This window comes from Cygnus olor, chromosome 11, assembly GCF_009769625.2.
Source record: "Cygnus olor isolate bCygOlo1 chromosome 11, bCygOlo1.pri.v2, whole genome shotgun sequence".
Classification (NCBI taxonomy): Eukaryota; Metazoa; Chordata; class Aves; order Anseriformes; family Anatidae; genus Cygnus; species Cygnus olor.
In genome coordinates this window covers 5,757,391-5,783,746 of record NC_049179.1, presented here as the reverse complement: position 1 = coordinate 5,783,746, position 26,356 = coordinate 5,757,391, and the positions used below count along the sequence as shown (strand labels likewise).

At 41.6% G+C, this 26,356-nt stretch overlaps 1 protein-coding gene across 1 annotated transcript in view; it reads left to right on the top strand.

Moving 5' to 3' along the window:
* The window catches only part of TRPM1 (transient receptor potential cation channel subfamily M member 1), a 130,066-nt gene that overhangs the window by 12,851 nt on the left and 90,859 nt on the right, over positions 1–26,356 (top strand). Inside the window, 2 exon segments of the mRNA XM_040570318.1 lie at positions 14,447–14,567; positions 23,050–23,155. The gene's annotated coding sequence lies outside the window, so the exon portion shown is untranslated.

Here is a 26,356-nt window from a genome sequence, read left to right as displayed (position 1 = left end):
GCCAGTACAGCACCTGTGTGCAAAGCATTTCATGCCACCCAGTCACAAAGAGCTGTGCTTCCATCACCTGAGGCATGCTTCACTTGCAGTAGGTTTGGCTCTTGAACTCACTATGGCAGTGATGGATTTGCCAGGTTGCTGTTTGGAGAAGTTTTTTTTGGGAGAGGAAGCTAACTGAATAAAAGAAAAGGTAAATGAAGAACTGAGAGTACATGTAGCAGCAAAGGCAAGAGAGAAGGAGTAGGAAACATCATGCATGTTTTTATGAGCAAAGTAAGGGATTTTGGAGATTACTGGTTGAGTTTTGCCATATTAACAGGATATATTGTCCTTTCTTTTTCATTCTGTCCCCCAATAGGATAGCACTAGGTGACAAACATCTATAGTAGCAAATATCTAATAGGGGTGTAAAATAAGGAAAACAGGTATTCAATCCTTGGTTTTGCGTTTGTAAGTGAATCAGATGTTCTAATGCATCACTCTGACTCTGCTACCCTGAATTCATTCTGTCAAGCATCCTCATTCTTCCCTCCCATCTCCTACTTCCACTCCCAGCACAATCTAATTTAGGAAATTGTGAAATCCTATGTGAAATCCTCTTGTGTAACACTGCCCAGAAAGGCTGTAGCAACAGTGTATCAAGTAAGATTCAGGATCTCAAGTAAATAAGTAAAACTATACGCTAATGTTTTCCACTGGCCTTCAAAACTGATGTAAGAAGTATTTAGGCTCACCTCTAGTAACTGGAAGGTGGATTAGATTGTGCAGTGGATATCCACTGTTGCCAGTACCTGTACAGGCCTTTTCCCACTACATGCGTTATGGCTCAGCCAGGGACTGGAGAATGAAAACAACCCACGGGTGCTGCAAAGCCCAGCTTAAAGGAGTGCTATCTTCTATAGTGTGCGTTACTGGGGGGGTGAGACCTGGAGCTGAGGCTTCTTTAAGGAGCAGCTAAAGACTTAGGCCAAAATCCTGGCATTTTGCTACAACAGTGCTCAGCTGGCATCGCTGTGCCAGGCAGGGCAGCCAGCCTGTTCACAGCCAAGTCAGCACGCTGTTGCGGAGGCCCAGGATGGCTGCTGGAGGCACACGAGGGGTATTGCTGGGAAGCACAGTCTGCTTGAAAAGCACCAGCAGTATCTGGAGGAGGGCCAGTGTCTACAGAAATAGGTGAATAAAGTAGTAAGCCCAGCTTACATTCAGTCCTGGCTGAGGACTGTACTTGTGAAGGCCTTAAGTATGGAAATACCCCAGTACACATCAAAGGGTTTTATGTGTTTTCCCTCTGTTTACTACACTATGCCTTTAGTCTGATACTGGCCTTGGAGGGTCATGGCACGCATTCTGGGCTGTTTGAATGCTGTGGAAGTAAGTGGTATCCATGGCACAGGGAGGGGGTGCTCTTCAGTCTCTGCCAGGTTTCTTTGTTTCCTCATGGGTCAGAAGCAGCGGTATTGAATCTCATCCCCATGCAAGGCAAGCACTGGTTTTCCAAGAGTACTGGTCTATACATCCCTACCGCTTCTGACTCAGGGCAATGAAATTGTATACCAAGCGCATTGTCTAATTGTTTATCCACTCCTTCTTTCTGAAGCTGAGACACTGAATAGAGGCAATTCTTTAGCTCTGGCTTCATGCCTCATGGCAAGTACATAATTCCTGCCATTTGCTTCAATTTTATTCTTGGTTGAAATTGGCACGGTTTCTTTTTTATATTTCTTTTTCTCCCATGGGCCAGTCTCCTTAGGTAGGATTATACTCCCCGTTGGATTGACATCACGTAATTTTTTGGTGTGCTGAATTTTGGAAGCATGCTAGTCAGTTGCACTCAGGATGCTTACATCTTGCACATATATGAGCTACGCAGTGGAAATTCATTAACTATTAATAAAAGGTAAATTGCCAGCTTGGGGCTGCTGCTGTTGTATGAGGCATTTTAAGAGTAGAGGGGCATAGGAAATGTCCACAAACTTTGTTTCAGACTCTAGAAACTGTTCTTCTGTTCTAGCCACTACAGTACACAGCGGTTTTAGTGAATCCAACCACTGTAAAAGATTTTTGAGGGGGACATGTTCATAGATGTTTGTTTTTTTTTCTTGGCCAGAAGGTGGTTGGGATTTAAATTGTGGGCAGTATTTGGGAGGTGGTTCTTTTACCCAGACAGCAATATAGAGTATAAATGAAAGAGCTTCTCAGCCCGTGACTTGTTTTCACTTCCTTTTTTTTATTGTTAAAAGCTAGATCTGGTGGTGAATCTTGTTCCTACCATTTTATTGTATGGCTTGAGGGAAAGAAAATCTCCTCTCTGAAGAGCTTGTATAATATTCAGGTGGAAGCAAGTTCCTGGGAGACTCTTTTGTTACATTTACTATTTATGCTCAGTCAGGAATTTCAAACAGATTTTGTTCTCAAGCAGTGTCACACATTTGCCATGAGTCCAGTGTATTCTGTAAATCCTCATATGTGGTTCATGGATCATCCATCTACATATGGCAGATTTGATCCTTGCAGGATGCCTCACGCCGACCTGTGGTCTTCCCAAAGAAGGTGATTCTTACGAGATGATTCACCAAGTTGAAAAGTCAAACTGAGCCCAATGCTTGAATCAGAGCAACGAGAAAGGTGTCTGATTTCTGCACCCCCATCCCTGCAAGCCAACATGTGTTAACTAGCAGAAGACATGGTGGTTTTCTCTGAAAAAAAACACTTCAAAATTCCGTGACCTTCATCTGAGTTTTCCAAATTGATTCCAGATGCCATCCATTTCCAGCCATGTCTTTGTGTCTACCAAGCTCCTGAACCCAAATACTAGAATAGGCAGTCATATCTCCTTGGCTCTGGTGAGATCATACCCACATTTCGAGACTCCTTGGATTAGACTAACTTTCTGACCCAACTGAATAAATATCAGAGTGGTTTGGTCAGTGGTCAATTTGTGACCGTAAATATAGACTGCATAAGGAGCTCTGCGATTAGCATGGCGGTAGCAAACCGTAATGGAGAAGTGAGTTAAACTAACCTGTTTCTTTGAAGAGTTAATTAACCCACAAGATTGGATGCAGCTTCATTGGTGAAGGGGACTAGGCAGCAGCAGCAGCATAGTAATTCAACCTCTCCCATGTGTATGTCCTACTACTTGATGTGAACATGTGCGTAAGGAGGAAGGCTCTCTTTCATTAGGTTTCCTTCTCTTCTTACTTGCCCAAAATGTCCAAAATATTACTCCTTTGGGGGAGAGTAAGTTACTCTAATGTTGTCCCTAATGTCCCCATCAGCCATCTCATGGCTAAACTTGTTGAGGCTAACATGTAAATGCATCTAGCAGAAAGCTTTTGAGAGAGAGTGTATTTTGTTTTGCCACTAGCCAGACTTCTTGGAGGGGTGGAGGGTAGTGGAGTGGAAGTTGTTACTAGATGTTTGAGCTGCAAGCTTTATATAGCTTGAAGAAAGTTACTTGAATACCAGCTGGATCCTCAGGTGACTTTTAATCTTTTTATTTCTGTAATCAGAGACTAGGGCTGTGGGAGGAAGAAGCCAGCTGCAGAAACACTTGTTTTTCTGTTCTTGCGGTTACTCCTCAGGGTTAGGCAATGTTTCATTTCCCAGCGTAACTGCTCAACAGCCCTCCTTTCAGAAGTGTCAACACATGCAAATATGTGTTTGAGGAATTGCTACTACTGTATATAACGATTACACTTCTTTTTTCCTTTTTAAATTCAGGCACTTGTGCGTTGCAGTTTAAAGAGCCTGCAAAACTTCCGTGTGAGGTGTATGAAAACTCGGCTGTGCCATTAGGCTTGTCCTTTGTGTCTGAGCATGCGTTGGTACTACCTTAGCCCTTGAAAGTCTGCTGCAGTGTTGCATTAAGATTAAAGGTTTGCCAATGAATGATTTCCATGGTTTGAAGCCCAGTAAAGCTTCATCCAGTTTTGACTTCCCGTAAAAACACAATTATGGGGAGTGTTCGTATCCCTGCAGAACAAAGGCATATCAGAATACTTTATTTAAGAGATTCCAGACTTCATTGCGGAAAGGCAGACATGAAGCCAGTCTGTGTCTTTCAAGGGCCACCATGCTCTGTACTCCACGTTAACAATGGTGTATGTGTGACTGTCACTACCTCCCACTACACTGGCTTTTCATTCATGTGGAAATGAAATCCAAGCCTGATCTCAGGATGAAGTACTGGCTCAGTAAAAGGGCATTGGTAAAAGCCACGTTGACTTCAGTGGGGCAGAGGAGTTCATGTGCTTTTTTAAACGCTCTCCACGGGCTTGTTGCAGCTTGTCTTAGACCTCTTCCTGTGTCTTTGCCGCCTGGATTCCTCATCTATTTTTAAGTCTCATGCTCTTTCCTGAACCTATTTTAACTCTGTTACTGTACTGTTTAACCCCTGTGGGACGTGGAGTTTGTGGGAAAGAAGCTGTGTATTACAGAAAATAAGTTGGGTAATCTACATGCTCTTCCAAGGGTTTCATAGCACAGGACACGTAGAAACCCTGATGAGGTTCACATCTAGGTTTTATGCAGCTATAATATCATGGAATATGGAGCTTTATGAAAATTGAGAAATATTGAGTAAGTGTGTCATCTTGTGTCTGTGTAACCTCTACCTGTATAAAGCCTGGGCAAAATACAGAATCTGAGTCAGTGCCCGTGATTGAGGGTTTGCCTGCAATTCGGAGGTGTTTTCCTCACAGTACAGGTACCAGTTTGGGCTTGTTGAAGGGAATTCTTTTTGACAGCTTTTCCTCAGTAGTATCAGTGTGTGCAGTGCCCCTGTGCAGTGCAGAATTAAACAGTGTTCAGGCCTTGAATCCCTTAAGTATGTCTTCTGCTACCGATTCCCCAGGGATGCCTATGAACTAAGCTGCTTGAAGTATGTTACCGTCTGTTTCACCTTGATTCACCTTGTCCCAAATCCCAAACAAGGGTTGTTAGTCAAACAAAGAGAAGTACTGAATAAGTCATGTGAGACTTTTGAAGTACAAGACTGGAAGCAAAAGAGTTGCAAGTAAAACAAAGCAATCCAATTATATTTTAAATTTAGCAGCTAGATAGCTCTCCAGTGTCTTAACCTCTGCTGTGCAGAATCCTAATTATGTATCTCATCTGTGGGAGCTGGGAATTAGCCTTCAGAGCAAAAATGTCTTCCAAATACTTTCAGTAGCTCCAAATAACATCTTATTTTTTTCTGGAATTAAGTTTTGGGGTGCAAGTGTGAATCCTGCTAATGATGTGGGGTTTCCTGTGTTGTAAACCGTGATTTCTTCCTAACCTGTTCCTACTCAGCCAGGCAGAGCCCTACAGTGACAGGTTTGTTTTTAAGTTTTTCTGCCTACATGCTTCTGTGAGGATGTGTTCAGGTTCCAGCTGGTGGTTGGTGGCGGTTTGGAGGTGCACACCCTCACTGCAGGCTCTAACAGCAGTCTGCCTGCAATATTGTTTGCTTTCTACTTTGGTTTGTGTAGAAGAAAAAGGCCAGTCCTCTGTGAGGTGTGAAAGCTGTGACAGTGTTGTGGGAATGGTAATAAAATTGCTATTTGGGGTTTGGATGTCAAATTCCCCTTTTAAATGGCCTTTATGCAGGAAGAGTAACAGACTGCTTTGGTCCAAACATGCAGATGTTAAAAATTGTGAGGACCTTACATTCAGCAGTATGTACTTACGGTGCATCGTGTATAATATTTTCAGAATGGAGACAATTTCTCCATCTTAAATATTTTTCAAAGCATATCAGTTAAAATTATTTGCATTCATCTCTTTATTCACAGATGTATCTTGTCTGTGATGTTACTTGAATCTATGAAATATGCCATGGAAACAATAAGATTGCACTGCAGAGTATACCTGCCATATACCTTACTTTCTGAGTAAGGTGGTAGTAAAGCCAGGAGATCCCAAGTCTCCTGCGTGGCCTTGGCAAGTCATTCAGCTCAGTTTTTCAAATTATTTCCATTAATTTTGGACTTTATTATGGGTGCCCAGTGGGAGGCTGCAAAATGAAGAACAAAACTTGTATGATTTCCATCTAAACCTGGTGAGGTCTGTAAATCCAATGTTCGCTGTTCCTCAAATTGTGCAATCTAAAACTAAAGAGCACTCTGTGGAGCATTAGACTGTTCTTCCCTGCCTCCATGGCCTGGCCCGCAATGGGACAGTAGCATCACCAGTTCTAACTACGCTGCTGTGTAACACCATCAGTGATCAGTACCAGCAAACTTGTTTATGCATATCAGTAACCAGGAGAACAAAGACTGCTGTGCACATTCCTGAATGCTAGAAGTCCCACTTTGTTCAAAACAACTCTTGTAGAAATGCTAAATGCTTCTTGTCGATCACGGCACCCGCTGGCCTGGCCTGTCGTTTGGTGGAGTTCATCTTGAATAATAGTCTGTTAGCTACGTTTTTACCCATGATAACTCCCTTTTACAGGTATGGAACTTGCTGTGTTCATCTTTCTTCATCTTTGAGAATAAAATGTACTTATGTGTTTTTCTCTTAGCATAACTAGAACTTGTTCTTTTACTCTCACTCGAATCAGTGGAAGTTATGTATTGAGGAGGACTCAAAGGCCTGCCTTACTACAAATTTTGCTAGATAAGAGCCTTTTTTTCACTGTTGGTGTCTAACCTCTGAGTATGTTACTTTATGTTTTAGTGCAATTGTCAGAACAGCCACACATTGACGAATTTTAATTTTCAGTAAGTGCAACTGTGAGCTAAGATTCGTTCTGTAGCACTTAAGCTGTGGTTTTATGTCTTGTTTGTTGATGTGTGAGATTTGATTTTGACGTGTTTTGGAAAATGTCACACAGTTAAACAGATTGCGGACTGTTACCTCAGACACCTGTTGATGGTGTTGGTCTTAGAAGTGACCCACTATGGACAAAAGAAGAGTGGTGTGTAAACATCCTCCATACACAAAAGCATGAATTTAAGTGAAAATAAGACTCTAAAGAACTTAAAATTTAGCCCTTTACCTTTTTGTTCCTGGTTAAGGACTCTCCCTCCTTTTCTGTTAGCCCTTCCCATTCATACGTATAAGTTCAGTATGCAAAAGTATCACATCATCCCCTAGGTGGGAGGTTTGTTTCTCTCTCAGCTTGTTTGAACTAAGTTGCTTATATTGTTTTCTCTTGCTTCTGACTTCCTGTCTCAGTAGTCTGCCTGCTCACTGCTGTGTTTCACCAGCAATACGTAATTCATCTGCATCTAACTTTTCACACTGAACTTTAGTGCATTATTTTCAGCATGCATGTTGGAAATTAAACTTCAGTGATGCATCAGAAAAGCATGTACACAAGTGATTTAAAAAATGAAAGAGTTCTGTTAATTGAATTAGATGTTCTTCTTGAAACATCTTTGAAAACAAGGGTGGTCTGTGCCTGGAAAGAATAACAGCCTAGCCTTTATGGCATATGTTTACATGCTTTGCACAATAGTGCATTTTGATGAAGCATTGTTCATAACTTGGCAAAGACCTCTTAAAAGGAATCTTGGCCAGAAGAAATGAATTTTTACCATTACAGGAGAAACAACGGTTTGGGATACTTTCAAATGATACGTGCATGGCTCCAAACAAACCCTATTACCTCACCTTTCTTCTTGGTAGGGGCCTATACAGACCATTTCCTGTATTTCTGCTTGTTTTTAGTGACCCTCTGGTGAAACTGATGCCGAGCTGTGAACAGGAAGAGGCACACTAGAGGTGTCCTGGTTCCTTGCTTTGGTAGGTGGCAGCTGGAGAAGGTATTCAGCTGTTAACTAGGACCTTAATGGCATTGAGATCTTTCTGTCTAGGAAAGTTTCAGCTTGGTTAAAGCGTGTGTTTTGTTCTGTGCTCCGAAGATAGGCAGTGATGCCTTTCTGGTTTTAGCAGAAACCAAGAGGCTTGAACGCACGCTTAAGGCTGTGAAGGCCTTTATTTGTGTGGTGTATCCTAGCGTTCTCAATTAAAGTGATGATGCGAGACAGGGTAAGCTCTCTCCGGCTCTGCGCCCGAGAACGCGTGCGGGGGGGGGGGGGGGGGGAGGAGGCCCCGAAGCAGTTACCCCCGGCCGGGCAGCCTGGGGCCGAGGCGCCGGTGGGCCCCCCCCGGCCGGCGGCAGGCGCATGGGGCGCGACCCGGGCAGAGCCTCGAGGCGGCGGGAGGAGGCTCGGCTTCGCGCTGCCCGGTTGGGAGAGTGAGTGCGGGTGGCGGCGCCGTTGCCCCTTTAAGCCGGCGCCGCCGCTGTCCTCGCGTGCCCCGCGCGCCTCGCCCGCAGCCGCCAGCGCGCTATTAATAGCGGCACGGGGCGGGGCGCCTCCGGGCACGCGCTGCGCGGCCTCGCCGCCGCCTCCTGCTCCGCTCCCTCTGCCGGCGGGGCCGGGGCACGGCCTGACACCCTCCCCCCGCCTGCCCCCTGCCTGGGGGTGCGACCTTCCCCAGCGGGGCTGCAGGACACGGCCCCCTCCCCACCGCCTGGCCGCAGACACTCGTGCAGCTCCGGCGGGTGAAGGAGATTACAAAAAACTGTGTCATTCTGCGCAGCACGCAAGGCAGGTCTCGGTCCTGGCCCTGGACCTTGTCTCCTGTGGGGAGAACGCTCCCTCCCCCTGTGGCTCTCCTCCCACGGGTTGGAGGAGAGGCACTGAATTGCCACCTGCTCCGATTACAAAGGCAAGGCTTTCCCTTCCTTCTGGTAAATGGGAGACATACAAGGAAAACGCCAACGTGTGTTCTCGCAGCAGTCCACCCACGCTCTGATCTGAGGAGAAAGGAATGGAGCGCTTTCCTTCCACCACAGAGGGGTATCATTTACTACACACAGACTGTACTTTGTAAAAGCAGTGAAGAGCCTTTGTCTTAGTGGAAAGGCAGTATAAAAGTGTAATGTGTTTGTGTGTCCCTGTAATCACAGAGAAAAGAGAGGCTGTGCTGCATGAGCAATAGGGATTGCCATACCGGGTTAGAACCGTCTACTTGAGTATCGTGTGTGAACCTAGCCAGAAAAAGACATTACAGAGGAAGGGAATGGGTAACTCCCCTTTTCCTTTACTTCCATCAGATCAGAAGCATTGCAGTGTCTGCTTCAGTTGTTAGCTTATACCCTGGAACTTCGATGTCTGTATCCTTTTTGTTTCTGTACAATGAGGAGTACTCCTGTTATTAAAATTATCTCATTAAAAAATGCTGTTCTTATTTTAATTCAAGTCTGTTAGAGTGTGACAACAGCCCTGATTCCCCCAATTTACTTGCACATTGTATCTGTCATTCATAAAGGGTTTGGGGGGGGAGAGGGTGTCCACTTTTGATGCTTTCAATTCTCTCTACTACAGTTTTCATCTGAAAAGCAGCAGGTTGTTTCCACTGCATCGGATGGCTTCCCTACTCCAGCATGAGTACTGGAACACGATTGCGTGCACTCTGCCACCCAACTGCTCTTGGCACTAGTGATATCTCTCTGATCAGCAACTGCCCGAGTAGTGACGTGCATTGAAAACAAGGCCAGTTGGTTCGTTGCCTATGCCAGCAAAGCCAAATGAGCATGAATCATTGAATTTGAGTGAATTGGGAGTGTCTTTGAGACATTCATTTTAGAGCTTTCCTGGGTATTAGGGGATTTTCTTGCTTTTCAGAACAAATGCTATGTACATCCCTATGCCCTTTGCCATTATATTCCAGCTCCTTTAATATACAACAAATCAGCCAGTGGCAGAGAGAGTTTACCTTGGGGGTGTCTGAGGTGAAGGGAGCAAAAGTAATCTCTTATGTGCAGGAACGCCCTCAGCACTTTAAACCACAGTGTTAGAACAGGAGTCTCAAGTGTGCATTTGTAATGCTTTTGCCCTTTGCTCTGTGGAGGGGTGAATTGCTCTACGAATACGTTATGAACCTCCTGAGACTGTGGCACCATGTTATTCCTCAAAAGTGCCTGCTAGTAAATTCCCATCGCATTACAACATGGACTTCTGTCACAACATGTTAAAAAGTCATAGACAAATGGTATCTCATGACAGGATTTGTTCTGATAAACAAAGGTCTCTAGAGCCATACCAAAACGAACAACAACAAAAAACAGTTCTGAGACTCGATGTAAAGATCAATGTTGCTTGGAAATGGTAAGAGAGTTGAGCACATAATACGTCCTTTAAAAAAAAAAAAAAAGACAAAATGAGGAAGTCATGAAAGGGCAGCCTTGTTTGTATATATGTGTTCTGGAGTGTCATCTTTTCTTTGAGTTAACAAATTGAACACAGCAGAACCAAATAAAATCTAGTGCTACATATCCACAGACCTTTATTTTGCTGGGCAGTATCGGTCACTGGACTGAGACTTGTCATCTCAGGAGGCTGCCAGAGAGGAATTTCCTGATGAAGTTTGTTCTGAGGCATGGAGAATTTGGGTCTGGAGTTTGTGGTCTGTCTGTTGTAGAACTGAAATACAAACTTGTAGTTCTGAGTGTGGAAAGAGCTGCTTAGTTCAGCCTTAGGTGGCAATAAGAACTCCTTTGCTGCAGGACTGTTAGTTCTGCCAGCTCTTTGCATATCCACATTCTGCCTTTGGGTTTAGCAAAATGACAGTGTCTTTTACTTAGGCTCCCTAGAAATCATACTGTGGGAGGCTACTAAATAAGACACGTTTTCCCTTGCCTTTTGCTAAGCATTTACAGCACGTTCTTTTTTAGGGCTTATCCCGGCTGTCTGTTGGTGCTACACTGTGAGAGAGGTTTGGGGTACTTCCTGCTTTTGGCTGATAGACAGGAAGTTTGGCGTCTCGGGCTTGACTGCTGGCTTTATGGTGACAAAGCCTCTTGTGAAGACTGGTCTGTTAGTGGTGGCAACTCTCTGTGGATCATCACTCAGATACAGACTTGCTTTGCTACATGATGTAAATTAGAAGGAAGCCTCCTGCCATCCCAACAAAATGCTGAATAGAAGTGCTCAGTGAACTAGCAGTGCAAACAGTAAAACAAATTGTGACTACTCAAAGGAGATCTATTTTTTTCAGAATCTGCTTTCAAACATGTAAGCTCTCACTTTTTGTTCTTGAGCTCATTTTGTATTCTTTGATTTTGGACTATTTGATTTATTATTATTTTGCATACTGTGAAGAATATTTAAATGTCACCTAGACAAGTTTCACACATCACATAGCAGACAATCTAAACACATCATCACTCAAAGCTTTGTGTGTTCTGCTGGTCCTTGCTTAACCATGTGGTCCCACTGAATTTGATGGGAGTTCACACAAATTCATTGGTGTTGATCAGATGTTAAATACATTTTTCACTCCAAATATTTACTCTTCATTTTATGTTGCATTTGAGAGCCTGCAAAATTTCTTCAGTCATACCAAAAAATATGTAATGGAAAAATCAACAGAAAGAGAAAATAATAGTTGAGAGAAAGCATAACTTCTGAGGGTAAAAGGGGCTACATGTCCTTTCGCTTTTAATCCCAGCCTGGGGATAATTTAAGATCTGCCTTAGGCTGCTTTTTCAAACATGTTTATTACCACTGAAGAAGGGGATACGTTTTAACACTCTATGGCAGCATTTAGCCTGTTTTGTATAGGCAAAACAAATAATGGTAGATAGTAAAATTTTCTCATACGCTTTTTCTTTTATAAAACTAATTACACAGGTTTGGAAAGCTTGGCTTCAAACTGTGGGTTGTTTTTGTTTTCACTACAGCTGAGATGGGAATTGGGTTGGGACACCCTGTGAACAAGTGGTTTGCAACCATATAATCTTACCTTGACGAGAAGCGTGCTATTTCATCTTGTGGGCTGTTTAATTTTCTCTTTGCTGCTGTAATTAAATGAACTGGATGTTACATGCATTTAAATACTGGTGAGAAACAGAGTAATAGAATGTTATCAATTATGTTGGCTTAAAAAAAATAATAGACATGCCTGGCATTCATCAGTGTATTGAACAATACAGCTATAAGACATGCTGATAATAGGTATAGATGCGACTGTTGTTAAAGCTTGGTGAAATTTCTGTTCTTAATTTAGGTCAAATTGTAATCTCTGTTCTTTCACTTTCGTTAATGTAAATCAGGCCTATTTTTTCTTAAACTGAGGTCTTATATTCTTTCAAGGGTCTGATCCAAAGCAACTAAAAAAGCTTCTGTTTTCAGCAAGTAATGAACAGCTAATCAGGTAATGAGAAAGTAGAGAATCAGGCTTGCAAGTTGTAACAAAAAGGATTTCCCAGGTATGAGTTTTATAGTTTAAGGCTCACAGGAATTTAATAGATAGCTTGTTAAATATCACATTTAAGAAAAGTTTTTTTGAAACCATTAAGAAAAATAACTGATGAAAGTGAGTATGTACGCTGCAAAATATCTGCCTACATACACTTCAGATTGTCTGTCAAATGTGCTCAGTTTTCAGTTCTTGAAGATGTGATAATTTAGTTCACTCTGTCCACTTGCATGTTCAAAACTCTGTAGAAAACAAATAATCTTTGAAAAATACCTTACAGGAAATTATGGTATATACTATTGACTAATTTAAAAGGCAAATTATGATGGAGAAGTAAAATGATTTTACCAAAGTCTCAAATGGCTAAGTAGCAGCAGTGAGGTTGAAAGTTAGCATGTCTTAGACAGGTGACCATTTTTAATACCCGTTCCTGACTTTTTTTTTTTTTTAAAGGTCTGAGTGGAAACATGGTCAAACAGAACTTGGGTGAATTTTATGGACACAAAGGTCACGTTGCTCTACTTTCTCTTTTTCAATGAAACAAGTTGCTTTTCTCCATGCTATGTGGCAGAAACTAGCAGGCTGCCACAATAACTGAGGTCAGAACTATTAAATATTAACTTTCCATGTAATAGGGTAGGCTTATTTGTGTTTGGAAATGTAGGCTTGGGAACCATTCTTTGGAAGTGACTCAGGCAGTGTTCTGTTCGCACTAGGAAGTCATAGATGCAGGGAATCCTGTACTTTTCTAGGCTGACTGGAGTTTAGCCTGCAGAAAAGAATTCACACTGATCTCTGTATTCAGAGAGGAAGAACAGAAGTAGTCTGAATTTTAAGAGTTTTTTTCTTCCTGATCTTTCCCAACAGTATAGTAATTTAACAACAGTTATGTAGAGGATAGATTATTTTTAACCTAGATTACTAAATCAGTGAGACCTAATGCAACCTTACTGTTGTTTGTCTACAGCGGATTCCCCTAGCTAATTTTGGCTAACATTAGCAGTGAGGCAGTGTCTGAAAATAGGCTAAATAGGGTAAGAGGATGGGACAGACCCAGTAGCTGCCTGAGTGGGAAACTGTATCGTGAGTTTGTGTAGTGTTATGCAACAGTGAGGCCATAATATATAAATCCATAGAAAACAGCCTTCATTAGTGCCTGTGCTCATGGAATTGGTTGATTGATTGGTTTAGAAGTTTTTTGATGGCAGTCACGTGGAGCCCAGTGCTCTCAAACTTGCTCAGTGCTGCAAGAACTAGGAAGCTCTTCTGACGTGGAAAACAGGGATTTTCTTGTAGAACACGAAGAGTCCTTCAACTGCTCATAGAAAAGCAGCATTTTGCATTTATAAGTTAAAAATTAAACCTGACTGTTGGCCTAATTGCTCTCAGTGAGTCCAACAGAAACTTCAGTTAGTGACTAATGACTCGCACCAGTTAGTGACAAGGCAAATGAGCAGAACTCTGTGTGGCCAGCCCTTGCTAACTGGACACTATTTGTAGTGTCTTTGGAAAGTTATTTGTAGGAGGGGGTTGTCCTGTGGCATTGTGGGGCTTTCAGTAACATAATTTTTGACAGAGCCTGCGAGGAGTAGCTGTTTGTTACATACAATTTGACTCCGTATTGTAATCTGCTATATCTATCTTGCATGTGGGAGTTGCATTCAAGCCTCCGAGTTTTAACAGTAATTTCTAAAATGGCATGTGCAGCCTTTAAGACTGTGATCAGGATGAGATTCTGTACTCACCACATCAAAAGGCCTCCATATCTCATGGCTCCCAATGGAGTTGGTGAAATCTTTTTCTCATCCCTGCAGAGGATGAATGTCACACGAGTGGATCTTTTCAATGCTGTTTAAGCTCCTAGAAATTCAGATAACGTTTAGTGAGATTTTCAGAGTTGCAAATCTCACCTGCAGCAAAGTAAATGGGAATTAGGTACACAGTGACATTTTCTGAAGTATTGTCTGCATTTTAAGGCATCTGTTGAAAAAATACTTTAATAAATCCAGCTCCAAGTCTCAATTTATACTTGTCTTGGAAGTTCGACATTGACTGTGGTGTTTGACATTGGCATTGGTGGGAATGGGTTGTAAAGATTAAGTAATTGGCATCCAACTTCATTATCACACAATGTTATTTTGTGTTTTATTGTATAGTTACCCTCAATAAGTGGCCTGCATAGCTTGTTTATTTGTTATTAGGAAATACACATATCATTCTGGTGAAGAGATGTTTGTCCCCTTTGCAGGCCTTCCTCGTCTGTGGTATTCAGATTACATTTCTGAGAAGATACCATGGAAGAAAACTCGCCTCTCCGTTCTGCTCCTTCTCTTCAGTCCTTTGAAAGGGTATTGCATTGTTTATGAAATGTAAGTGCTTTAGGTAACAACTGCAATCAACAGTATGATAGATGATGAATATTAACAGTTGTGTTTCAGAGCATAAGCCAAATTCTAAGCATTTGAAAGAGAAATGAGAGCTTTGCCAGGTCTCATGCTTGTCCCACTGCTGACCGCTAAAGATTTGTTAAGGCGTCTTTGGTATGATTTTTGAGAAGCTTTTGGTGAAGGCTGGGTATGAACTAAACCTGAGGATGATCCTGTACAGCAGTTCCCTCCTAGTCCCAGCATGGCCCTTCAGATGTCTCTTGCTCCTAAGTGAAATAGCTTCTGTTTCAGCTGAGGCACCAGGGCTGAAGAGTGCAGATTTGGGTGTCACTGTGTTTATGTACCAAGGTTGCTGAGAAGCCAAGCAGGAATGCAGCTATGAGCCTATAAGCACCATGGCATGGAAAAATAAAGCACAAAGTTTGTGTGTGCATGAGGGGAATGTACCCAGTGTTTTCTGCATTCCAGGAGAGGCCTCAGTAAAGACTGGAATTTTAATTCTCATCTGACAACATTCCACAAAGACAACTTGCATTCCCTTCCAGCCTCCCCCTCCTAAGAGATTCCTTTCAAAAAATTATTTTGGCTTATTATCATTATTCTGCCTTGGCTATCAAATAACTGTTGGAGTGCCAACAGTCAGAAGAGATTAGGTGCTTTTTGTTTAGTTCCTAGTTTGGATTCCCTGGGATTCATTATTATTATCTATTTTTCCCTCTTACAGTCATTATTAGTGATGTAACTTCTTAGGTGTTATTCTAAATCAGGATTGGAAACATCACCAGCTACATTGATATCTCTGCAAGGACTCTAAGTTTCCCTCTACTACACCCATGGTCCCTTCAAACACACCCCTGTTTGTACAGTACAAGGCCGTTAGAGAGGCAGGAAAGAGGAGAGGCAGTGAGTCATGTTAACTTCTGAACAGCACAATTAAAATACAAACCCCACCTATTCCAGTAGGAACACCAATCTTGATCTGCACAACACCTTCTGTACTGTATTTCAGTGTTCTTTTCAGATTTTTAGTTCTTAATATAAATATGGAAAGTAGGCCACTGTTTAAGGAATTTGAATGAAGAAAATGTTGCTTCTGGACCTGAGATCAGGAAAACCAGACTTTGCACACAGTAATACGTTCATTTCTGGGTTACAAGCTCTATACAAAGAGGTGCAGAAGTCTGTTTCCTTTATGTGTGTGGGCCTGCCAGCATTGGTAACGTCCCATTTAAGCTACAGCTGATGGTTGTGTAGCTAAAATCATAGAACAGACTAGCTGCTTCAAATGAGGCTGCTTTTATCTCTCTCATTCTAATATTAGTAATTCCAGTAACAGTCACAGTAGAACTTTTTATTACAATAGCTACAGTTTAGCACTGTTGAACAAAGGTGTCAGCTTGGGAATCCAACTGCCAGTATTTTCTTTCTTTCTCTATTATAAGAATCAACCTGCCTTTTAATTGATAGTCATGTTTTTTAGAATGTCAGTTTTGGTCATTCAGTGATGTAGCCGTAAGAAGCAGAGCACAAGACTCACAACCTAGCAAGGGGGAAGACGACTTGGCTGACTTGCAGTCATCAGTCCCAGCCAACATGGGTTCATGAGGGGTAGGTCCTGCCTAACAAATTTGATTTCTTTTTATGATAAGATCGCCCATCTAGTCGATCAAGGGAAACCAGCTGATGTGATCTTTTTGGACTTCAGCAAAGCTTTTGACACGGTTTCCCATAGGATCCTACTGGACAAAATGTCCAGCACACAGCTAAACAAAAACATCATACGATGGGTGAGCAATTAGCTGACGGGCAGGGCTCAAAGGGTTGTGGTAAATGGGGCCACATCTGGCTGGCAGATGGTCACTAGTGGGGTCCCTCAAGGCTCCATTTTAGGGCCAGTCCTCTTCAATGTTTTTATAAATGATTTGGATGTAGGACTAGAAGGTGTTTTGAGCAAATTTGCCGACGACACCAAACTTGGAGGAGTTGTGGACTCGGATGAGGGTGGAAAGGCCTTGCAGAGAGATCTGGACAGATTGGAGAGCTGGGCGATCACCAACCACATGAAGTTTAACAAAAGCAAGTGCCGGGACCTGCACCTGGGACGGGGCAACCCTGGCTATACGTACAGACTGGGTGACGAGACACTGGAGAGCAGCCCCGCAGAGAGGGACCTGGGGGTTGTGGTTGACAGCAAGTTGAATATGAGCCAGCAGTGTGCCCTGGCGGCCAGGAGGGCCAACGGTATGCTGCGGTGCATCAAGCACGGCATCGCTAGTCAGTCGAGGGAAGTGATCGTCCCGCTCTGCTCTGCGCTGGTGCGGCCTCACCCCACGTACTGTGCGCAGTTCTGGGCACCACAGTACAAAAAGGACATTAAACTGTTGGAGAGTGTCCAGAGGAGGGCGACGAAGATGGTGAAGGGCCTAGAGGGGAAGACGTATGAGGAGCACCTGAGGTCACTGGGCCTGTTCAGCCTGGAGAAGAGGAGGCTGAGGGGGAACCTCATCACAGTCTACAACTTCCTCGCGAGGGGGAGTGGAGAGGCAGGTGACCTATTCTCTGTTATCACCAGTGACAGGACCCGCAGGAACGGTGTTAAGCTGAGGCAGGGGAGGTTTAGGCTAAACATCAGGAAGAGGTTCTTCACCGAAAGGATGGTTGCACACTGGAACAGGCTCCCCAGTGAAGTAGTCACTGCAGCAAGCCTGTCTGAATTTAAGAAGAGATTGGACTGTGCACTTAGTCAAATGGTCTAAACTTTTGGGCAGACCTGTGTGGTGCCAGGAGTTGGACTTGATCCTTATGGGTCCCTTCCAACTCGGGATATTCTATGACTTCCTTATTTTAATGATTCTAAATAGCTTCAGCATCTAGGAAGTCTTACAGCATGTATACGGTATCTCATGTCTGACATAGGTCAGCAGCATTGTGCCCTGTAGTCCTATTCCTGGCACACCTCTTAGACATGAACTGTCACTAAGGTCCTGAGAAACTGCCAGCATATTGCTTTCATGCTGACTTCAGGCTTCTCAGGTCCCTCTACCTTGAGTAAATGGCCTAAGGTATGGGTGAGAATCCTTGCTCATAACTTTAATTAGTTCCTAACATAGATTAAACCATCCAGAAATGTCAAAATAGATGCTCTGTGGAGATCTGAAGGCTAATTAATGTGTGGGAGTCAGAGCTATTTTTTTCTCTCTGCTTTATTCTCTTACTGTTGAGCTCAGTCATGAACTGTCGACTAGAGGGAACAAGGATAAGCACTGCCTCGTACATCCTGTATGACTTATCTACATCGCTGAACTGTGCTCGGGATGGAAGGTAAAGTTGCCCTGCAACAGTGCCGTACAGGGTGGTTGGGAAGGATCCTCCCAGGGGGAAACGGAGCAAACAAAGCTTGTGCTGTTTCCCTGTTTCTTGTGTCACCCATTTTAAATGGTATAGCTGCCTCGCTGCAGTAGGGGGCCACACTGTCAATATTCAAACTCAGTGTCAAATGACTTTCTAAGCTTTTTGAAAAATGCCACATTCGTTGCCGAGGTCCCCCAAAAGCCTTAAAGACATATCAGAACCCTCACCTCACCCCATTTCCAGAAAAAAAGATGTCAACGTAGTTGAAAGTTCCTGAGATGAGCTTTCCTTTGAACCACAGTCCCTCTGTGCCACGTTGACAACATAAAAGGATAGGCAGGTGGAATCTGTCCCTTAGGAAGACCCTTTCCAGAAGGACTGCATGTATTTTCCTCTGTCTGATTGTTCCTTAGACCCTCTTAAAAAACATGATGGCTGTGTGCCAGTGTATCTGCCAGACTGGGCTGTAACATGGGCCACAGTGGAGGTGTTAGGAGCGCTACGTGCTCTGACTGCCTTCTGCTTGGAACACCGAGAACCAGCGCAGACAGCAGAAGGGTCTATTTACAGCAGATAGGAGCCAAACTGTTCCTGCATGTGAGGAATGCGGTGACTTAAAAATTTGTCTTCCCTGTACAAGCTTAAGAATAAAAACACGGAGAAATACAGCTGGTATGTGGGCTAGCTGAGTAAAAGGTAGACCTGGGTTTCGGAAAGAAGGTCTTGTGGTTATGCCACTAAGGTTTGCTCTAGAGATGTACTTGGCTTAGGAATCGCCTGTTTCCTTCTCAGTCTGCGTCCAAATGAAATGAGGTACCTGCTTTCCCTTCTGGTAAGGAGGAATACCTGGGGGGAGTTTGGTGGTATAGGTTGGGGACTGGAACATTCTGAATGCCTTACTGGGAATTGACAGATACTCTGGGAGAAGTCTGAGGACCTGGGGATATTTAACCTATTGAATTACCTTTTTGTCCAGCATCCCCAGCAGTGCCTGGACATTGCCTGAATATTTGAACACTAACTGAAACCAAAAAATGAGCTTTTTTTTTTTTTAATTGGGCTCGTTAAAAACAGAGCCTCAGTCAAAATCTTTAAATCCTTAACTTAGTTCTATTTCAACATTATGTAATGCCCATTTTGGATACTTCTTACGTTAGCAGTGAAGCAATCACCTCTTACAGTAGCTATAAATATCCTTATGTATTTTCCAGAATATAATGTAATAATATTAATAATTTTAAGAGTTTCTTACTACTAATTTTCTAACAAGATACTGCTAATGGTATTTTTCTGGCTTCAGCAGTTTTCTTTGTCTCAGGGCCCCCTTAGGGGGACAGTGGGTTCCTAGCCAGAATTTTTGTTTTGATCCTGTAAAATGAAGTTTTGTTGGAACAGCGGCTTGTTCTCCATAGCATTTACCTGCTTTCTTCATTTATTATAGTCTAGATTTTGCTACATCAATTCCTCTTACGTTGCTGACAGCCTGACAGCATACAGCTCAAGCAGATGAGTATCCAAAAGCTGTCTCCACCGATCAGAACTACATTATTCTTGCTTCAGTTAGTGCAGTGCTTCTTCCACCAACTGATAAAATTTTGATTGTATTAAAAACACACTTTCTAAAACATTATATGTGATTATTATTCTTAAAAAAATCTCCAGAAGTTTCTTTCACTATGTGCTTCAGTGAAAAATAAACTTATGTGTCAGGATCAGTCACTATCTGTATGTAGTCATAAGAATTACGGAGGCAAGTCATGTATAGTCAGTTGACCATGCAGTCAGTGCATATTGTTGCTCTGGGTCTTCAGCCTTTGTTAGTATAGTTGCACTTTGGTAGATGCTGTCTAGGGGTATGGCTGAATAGGTCAAAAGGGGGAGTAAGATTCAACAGTGTGAAGAGCAGGGCTATAGTCAGCTCTGTATAGGGAGATGGAAATACATCTGTTTGGATTGCATTATCTGTATGAACCTATTACACAGTCTCAACCCTACTTGAGTTAGGTAGAGGGAAGTAATATTTTTGAATGCTTGTAACTCCAATCTGTAGAGACTCACTTTAAAGGTCAATGACCCAGCAGGATTTTATATTTTTTTTAAACTGTATGATCTTTAATAAAGGCTCTGTGGAGGACCAGTGTAGATGATATTACCATTGCTTTGGAACATAGTGTACTGTTAGCCAGCATTCTAAGAAAGTGATTAATGTAGCAGTGGATACAGCCAGGGAACAAGAACGTGCAGAAAACATGCTACTTCTTTAGCGATGGAAGCTTTGTCTCATTCTGCAGTAGGCAGATCAGGATTCCCTGCAAGTTCAGTTTGTTAATCCTCTTCTCCTCTTATAATTTTAATGTCGTCTTTGAGTCTTCTTCTGGGTTGCCAACAAGATGTGCTTTGACTTTGAAGGTCTGTTTCTTTTTAAGTTGCTGTCAGATTGGTCTAAATGAAATGTATAATTTCTTTTTCCTTTCAGTTGAAGATAGATCCATGTTTTTGCAGTTTGACATCTGGGACTGGTAACTGCTTAAGCAGGGAATTTGTGACCCTGGTAAACTGTGACTTTAGTCAGGAAAATAAAAAAATGCCTGAAGTACTGAGCCACCTTGCATTTTCCTTGTCTGCCACTGTCTTCCATGCTTCTGTGAAAAAGGAATAGGCTAAATAATGAGATAGAATCAAGGATCTAAAGTGGGAGAGTTGAGAAGAGACAGACTGCTTTTTATCCTTCTCTGGGAAGAACAAATGGTGGAGGGATATTTGATTTGCACAAGATAAGCTATTACCAGCTAGTTTCTCAGAACTGTTAAGTAAAAAGTGTGGTCTAGTCTAATGACTCATTAAAATGCTGTTTCTTTTCCATGTCCATCCCAAACAAGTGTATTGCTAGCTCCATCTGCTGGACCCTGATGAACAATGTAGTGAAGCTTGGCTGGACACACAGGGAAGAAATGTGCCAAAAATTGAAGCACTCCGTGCGTGTCATGGAGACAGTGAGGAACCAGATGGGGATAGCCATCTCCAGAATGTGTAAATGTAAAGACTAATTAAAGTTTTTTTTCTGGTTGCATTCATTATGACTTTTGTAGTTACTTTAGGGCACAGAGAACAACCAAAACCACATAAATTTAGAAGAACAGTATACAAATCTATATTATGTTGGCTTTTACTTCGGCATATGCTACTGCAGAAGAAAAGCGACTGAAAATAGTTTATCTGAGTCTGATAAATACAAAGTTGATGAGTTATGCATAAAACTCATAAGTGGTTTCCCAGATATGGAAACAAAAGGATTGCTTCATAAGCAGCAGACCAGAGAGTAATTTCAGACTTAAAGTATGTTGTTCTGTACATTTCAGACAACAACTCAATGCCTACTGACAGTGTCACACCTGATGGGCTTCAAGGACTTTTCCTACAACTATGTTGCCACCTTTGTGAAAATTCATCTGTCCGTTAATTTAATCTTCGTCTTACAAAAAGGCAAAAGAAAAGGCTTACTTATGAGGACGCTTCTTATCTGGCACTCTGTCCAGCACAGATTTCTTTGTTAAGTAATCACATATCTACAGTTAGGAATACGATTTTTTGGCTCAGGTGCTCGGTATGTTTAATACAGTCCTTGTTTTTAACCAAATCCTTGAGAGACATTGTTAGGGGGAAAAAGAAGCAAAAAAGGGAACTGTAGTTCATAGTAATGGTGGTACTTTCCACAGAAAAGGGCCTTTGCTGCTGTTATGACACAGAGGTCTCCATATCTGAGAGCTCTTCAGTGTTCTGAAACACCGGAAGGAGGAACTGAAAAGCCATGGGAAGGGTGATTAAGATGAGAACAGATTTTTTTCCCTTTATTTCTTTTGCCATGGTTTAGAATTAGAATCTTTTGCCAAGATTCTTGCTTGGAATAATTGGAAGAAAACTTTTTAAAAATGTCACCATGATTCCAAGTTTTTCTACAACATGAGTGTATTCTCTAATAGAACCATAAGGAATTCAAATATTGGGGAATATCTCAAGGTTAACATCAGTACACAGAATTGCTGCACAATCTAGTAGTTATGACTTTGAAAAGTAAATAGTTGAATGCTGTGGACTAACTGAAGGTGGTTAATTGTGAGTTGCAGGTTTTGCTCTAGGGTATCTCATAATCTAATTTTCTGGAAGATGTTGAAACACCAGACTTACTGAAATTAAGAAGTGTTTCCTACATGGAATTCTTTGTCTGCAGTCTGTGATGCAATTATATCCATTTGCAATGTATTAATTATTATTTCATTTTCTAATCAGATATTAGCCAAAAGTACCAGAGAGGGACCAACGTCTTATTAAATGCAAAAGACAATCTACCTGAACTGTATACCAGAAAATGGAATTAGAAACTGATCAGTCTACTGTAAAGGGATGAGGGCAAAAGACCAGAGAACTGTTAAGTCCTGGACTACCTGGCAGCGTTATCATCCTCTATTAGCTTAATACCCTAACAAGCTATTAGAATTTGAACTTAAGCAGGAGTGTAAAGCACTGTAAACAGGCAGTTCAAGAAATCATTTTTTTAGGAACTCAAAGTTGAAGTAGTGAAGTCTGTCATGGACTGAAAAGCTTTATATGTGCCTGCTCTCCAGAGCTGGCTTCATGGAGAACTCAAGTCACACTGTGGTTTTATGACTTCTAGAAGGCATCCTATAAATTCAGCCAGATGAGAAACTATATTATGTGAGATGCTTAGCACAGGCCACCAAGGAGAATAGGCAGATAGGCAGCCAGCTGCAACTCCTGTAATGAAATGGGGCAGTTCAAGTGAGCACGTATTAGTCAACCTTATCTGATGCCAAATGCCTCGATATAGTTTGTTTAAATAACATGCTTCAGTATGGTACAGGTACACCTAAACAAAAAATGCCTCATTTAGATGTTTGTCAAAATGTGTGTAAAATACCTAATTACCCTTGCAGAAATGCAAACAACTTGTGACAGAGAAATCCATTAAACTCAATGTCTGTGTTCACCTGTGCCTTGGAAAATGTGTTACTGAGTAATGTCATTTGCAGCTGTTTCATCAGAGTTTATTGTGATTACACCTATGTTGCTAGTTATTTGTTTCTTTTTAAACTAGCAAGGAACATCAAACAAAATGTCTCCAACCAGTACCATTGTTCTTGTTCCGGCTGCAAATGGAAGTTACAGGTGTTAACCCCTCTAAGGATTTGTTCTATTGTTTGGTAAGTAGCCTGGTTCTAAGTTAAATGGTTAGAAAAGATTTATTGGCTTACACCCAAAATCTAAAAACAAGCATAAGCACTCTCCCTTTTCTGACATGGCTTGACCTTCTTCTCTTTTTATAATTGCTACCATATGGGGCATAGTATCAGCCTGCTCCAATCTGCTGCTGTTGATTCTTCGAATGACAGGTTGTGACACATGAATGGAAAGGGAATATGACGTTATTGCATGTTAGCTGGTATTAGAAAAGTAAAACACTACTATCTGTTTGTTAATTTAGTCTTAAAAAGCTACATACATGCGTAATCATTTAATATTTTACTCAAAGCTAGAGCTTTAGAAACCCTTTGCCATATCACTTTCATGATTACCTGTGACACAGCACTGTCACCTTGGGCAACCAGTAAGTCTCTAATAAGAATAAAGCCACTAGTAGTCCATAGCAGCAAGCAGGCTTAGTAGAGGGAATTAGGAATTAGCCTTTTCTAATACCCTGAGTAGACGTTTGCACATCCTCTAGCAGAGCTAAAAGAACCTCTGCATGCTATGGAGAACACTTTGATTTTAAACTAAACGTTATGTTGCTATGTCTAACTAACGTCCCAAGGATATGGTGCTTTCATGATGTCTGACAAGGTAGGTGCTTCTCATTTTTCTATTTTAAGCAAAACTGTAAGATAAAATGAACAGATTGTATGCAACTGAGAAGAGAAATGTATTCTTTTTTGCCATTGTTTCACTGGCCATTTGCTTGTGTCAAAGGTCTTTTGCAAAGCAGGGTGCTAAAATGGCTCATTTTATGGCTCTGCATTTAAGTGAGATGAGAACTGCTTTTTTTTTTTTTTCCAAGTGGTATAGTGCTAGCTGCAGTTCTTCAGTCTTCTGAAACTTGAATTTGAATTAATCTTAAGTAGTTTAAATCTGAGCTTTTAATGCAGTAGCATCTTACATACCTGGAATTTGTTAACTAAATAAAGACATTCTCTTTCTTTCTTAAATTTTTTGGCAGAAGAGAGAGATTTTTTTCATGGCTTCAAAATGAATAATGAAAGTAAATTTTTAGCCGTCTGAAATGTGCTTGAGGAAAGAGTACAGACACACATATATATCTTTTGATATGTACTTGCTAAATGCTACATCAAAGTTCAGGTTTCTTTAGTACCAACTGTATTGTAGACTAAACATTGCTTGTAAGCAGGACAGTGAAAGAAAGAGATGATGAATAAAAAACAACTGATGTTTTATAAGCAGAATGCAAGGCAAAGATTTGAAATGAACTAACTGGTGTTCTTTTTGTTGACATGTCATGATGATATCTTCGGTCTTCCTTGACCTGAACAAAAGGGATAGATTTCTGAACATTTTGCAGTTCATCTCACTTTACCAACCACACTGGGAATCTATAGTCAAATAATTTTGGAAAGGAGAAGAACTCTGCAGTTCTCTAGTGTGTTTGTTATGGAAAATGGGAATTAATAGACAGTCTTGTCCAGTTTGTGCTTGAAAGTGTCCCAGCAGAGCAGATTTGGGGGGTCATACAAATTTGCTGAAGGCAATATAGATCACCTTGCTGCCCATCTCCAAAACTCTCAAACTATTAAGTTCTAAAAATTTCATCTAAAAATTGTTACTTTTCTAGTATCTTGCAGTAGGTATGGATTTAAACACCATTCAGCTGCTTAAAATGTTGTATTGCAAAATAGCTTTCACTAAAAATGCAAACTTTCTCTATTCTGGCAATTTAGAAACAAAGAATGTTAGCAATGATCCTACTAACTCATCACTGAAAGTTCTAAGGTGAATTACCCCTCCCTAAATGAACAAGAAAGAAAGGTCAGCCATACCTTTGTAAGGTATGGTGTGTTAGTTGTACTGTTCTGAGGAACAGATTGTCATGCTGTTTTTAAGATGAATACATAACAGAAAATCACATCAACGCAGTAGTTTTCCTTATTGATTGGGTGACTGCTGAAATGGAGCTTGGCAGCGGGCTCCACCACCAGCCAGGCCTTGAGTGGCTCTGGGACAAGAAACTGCCTACACCTTGCTGTTACTGCTACAGAGGTGAGAGCTTGGAAGTTTTGCATAACTCACAAAACACAGCAGTCAGGAAGCAAATATGGCCCCACCAGCTGCCTACTTATCAGCGTGCATAGAAACCAAACACCTCAGTGGCAGCGATAAAACCTTAGTCTACCATGGGTACATCTTTTTCAGTTGTGAGGACTCTTGCTGAGTATTAATGCAACCATGTATGTCATGACTAACACAGCTCAGACATCTTCTCTGTGGCCCTAGCTACCAGTTTCAGGGGTGTTAAAGGGAAATTCTTCAAATGGTCTTTCTACTTGAAACTTCATGTTAATTTTGTTGCAGAAATGTTGCTTGATTTACAGTTTTCTGCTAATAACACAAGTTTGAAGGTTATCAAGATGTGCAGTCATCCTTTCCTCAGACAGCACAAGTTTGGAAATTAAAATTCAAAAGCAAGTTGTGGGCAAACATTGTTCTTGTGAGAATCCATTTAACATGGATATTTGGGACAAAATGTGGGTTAAGCAAAGGAAGAAAGAGTCACTCATCTTCAGGATGAGTATCTGCAAATGGAGTCAGTCAGGGATGTAATCATTAGGAGTAATTGCATATGTACATGTTCAAAGCTACAAACGGCTGCTTTCAGTCTTGTTCCTATTTCAGTCTGGTAGTCAGGCTTCCATCACAGCTAGTTTAAAACCCTCTACATCAAGTTAAGACCACGTTTTAATTGCAAAAATGCTGATGGTTAAGGTTCCTGTATCACTGAGTTTCTGTTTGGGATATTTTATTTTTTTCTTCAGTTACAACTAGATAGGTCTTGATAAAATAAGCCTTTGGTGTTCAGTTTCCTGAATCTTATTAGCGAAACTTGACTCTTGTTCATGGATGCAAAAATACGCTTACTGTTGTAAATGTTTTCTCCTTTTAATATGAGTATTTTTTTAGTAGAATCTTGTGGGAAGTCAGATGGCAATGTACACTTACTTTCTAAATTGATTTAGTTTAAAAAAAATCAACACGTGGTGTTTCCGATTTAGTAATTTTTGATATGATCCGAGAAAACTAAGGCATGGACCCTGTTGAGCTAGGCACTATACATACACGGTACAAAGATGATCTTTGTAAGTGCATGCAAAGAGCTAAATGGAGTCATTTGACTGGAT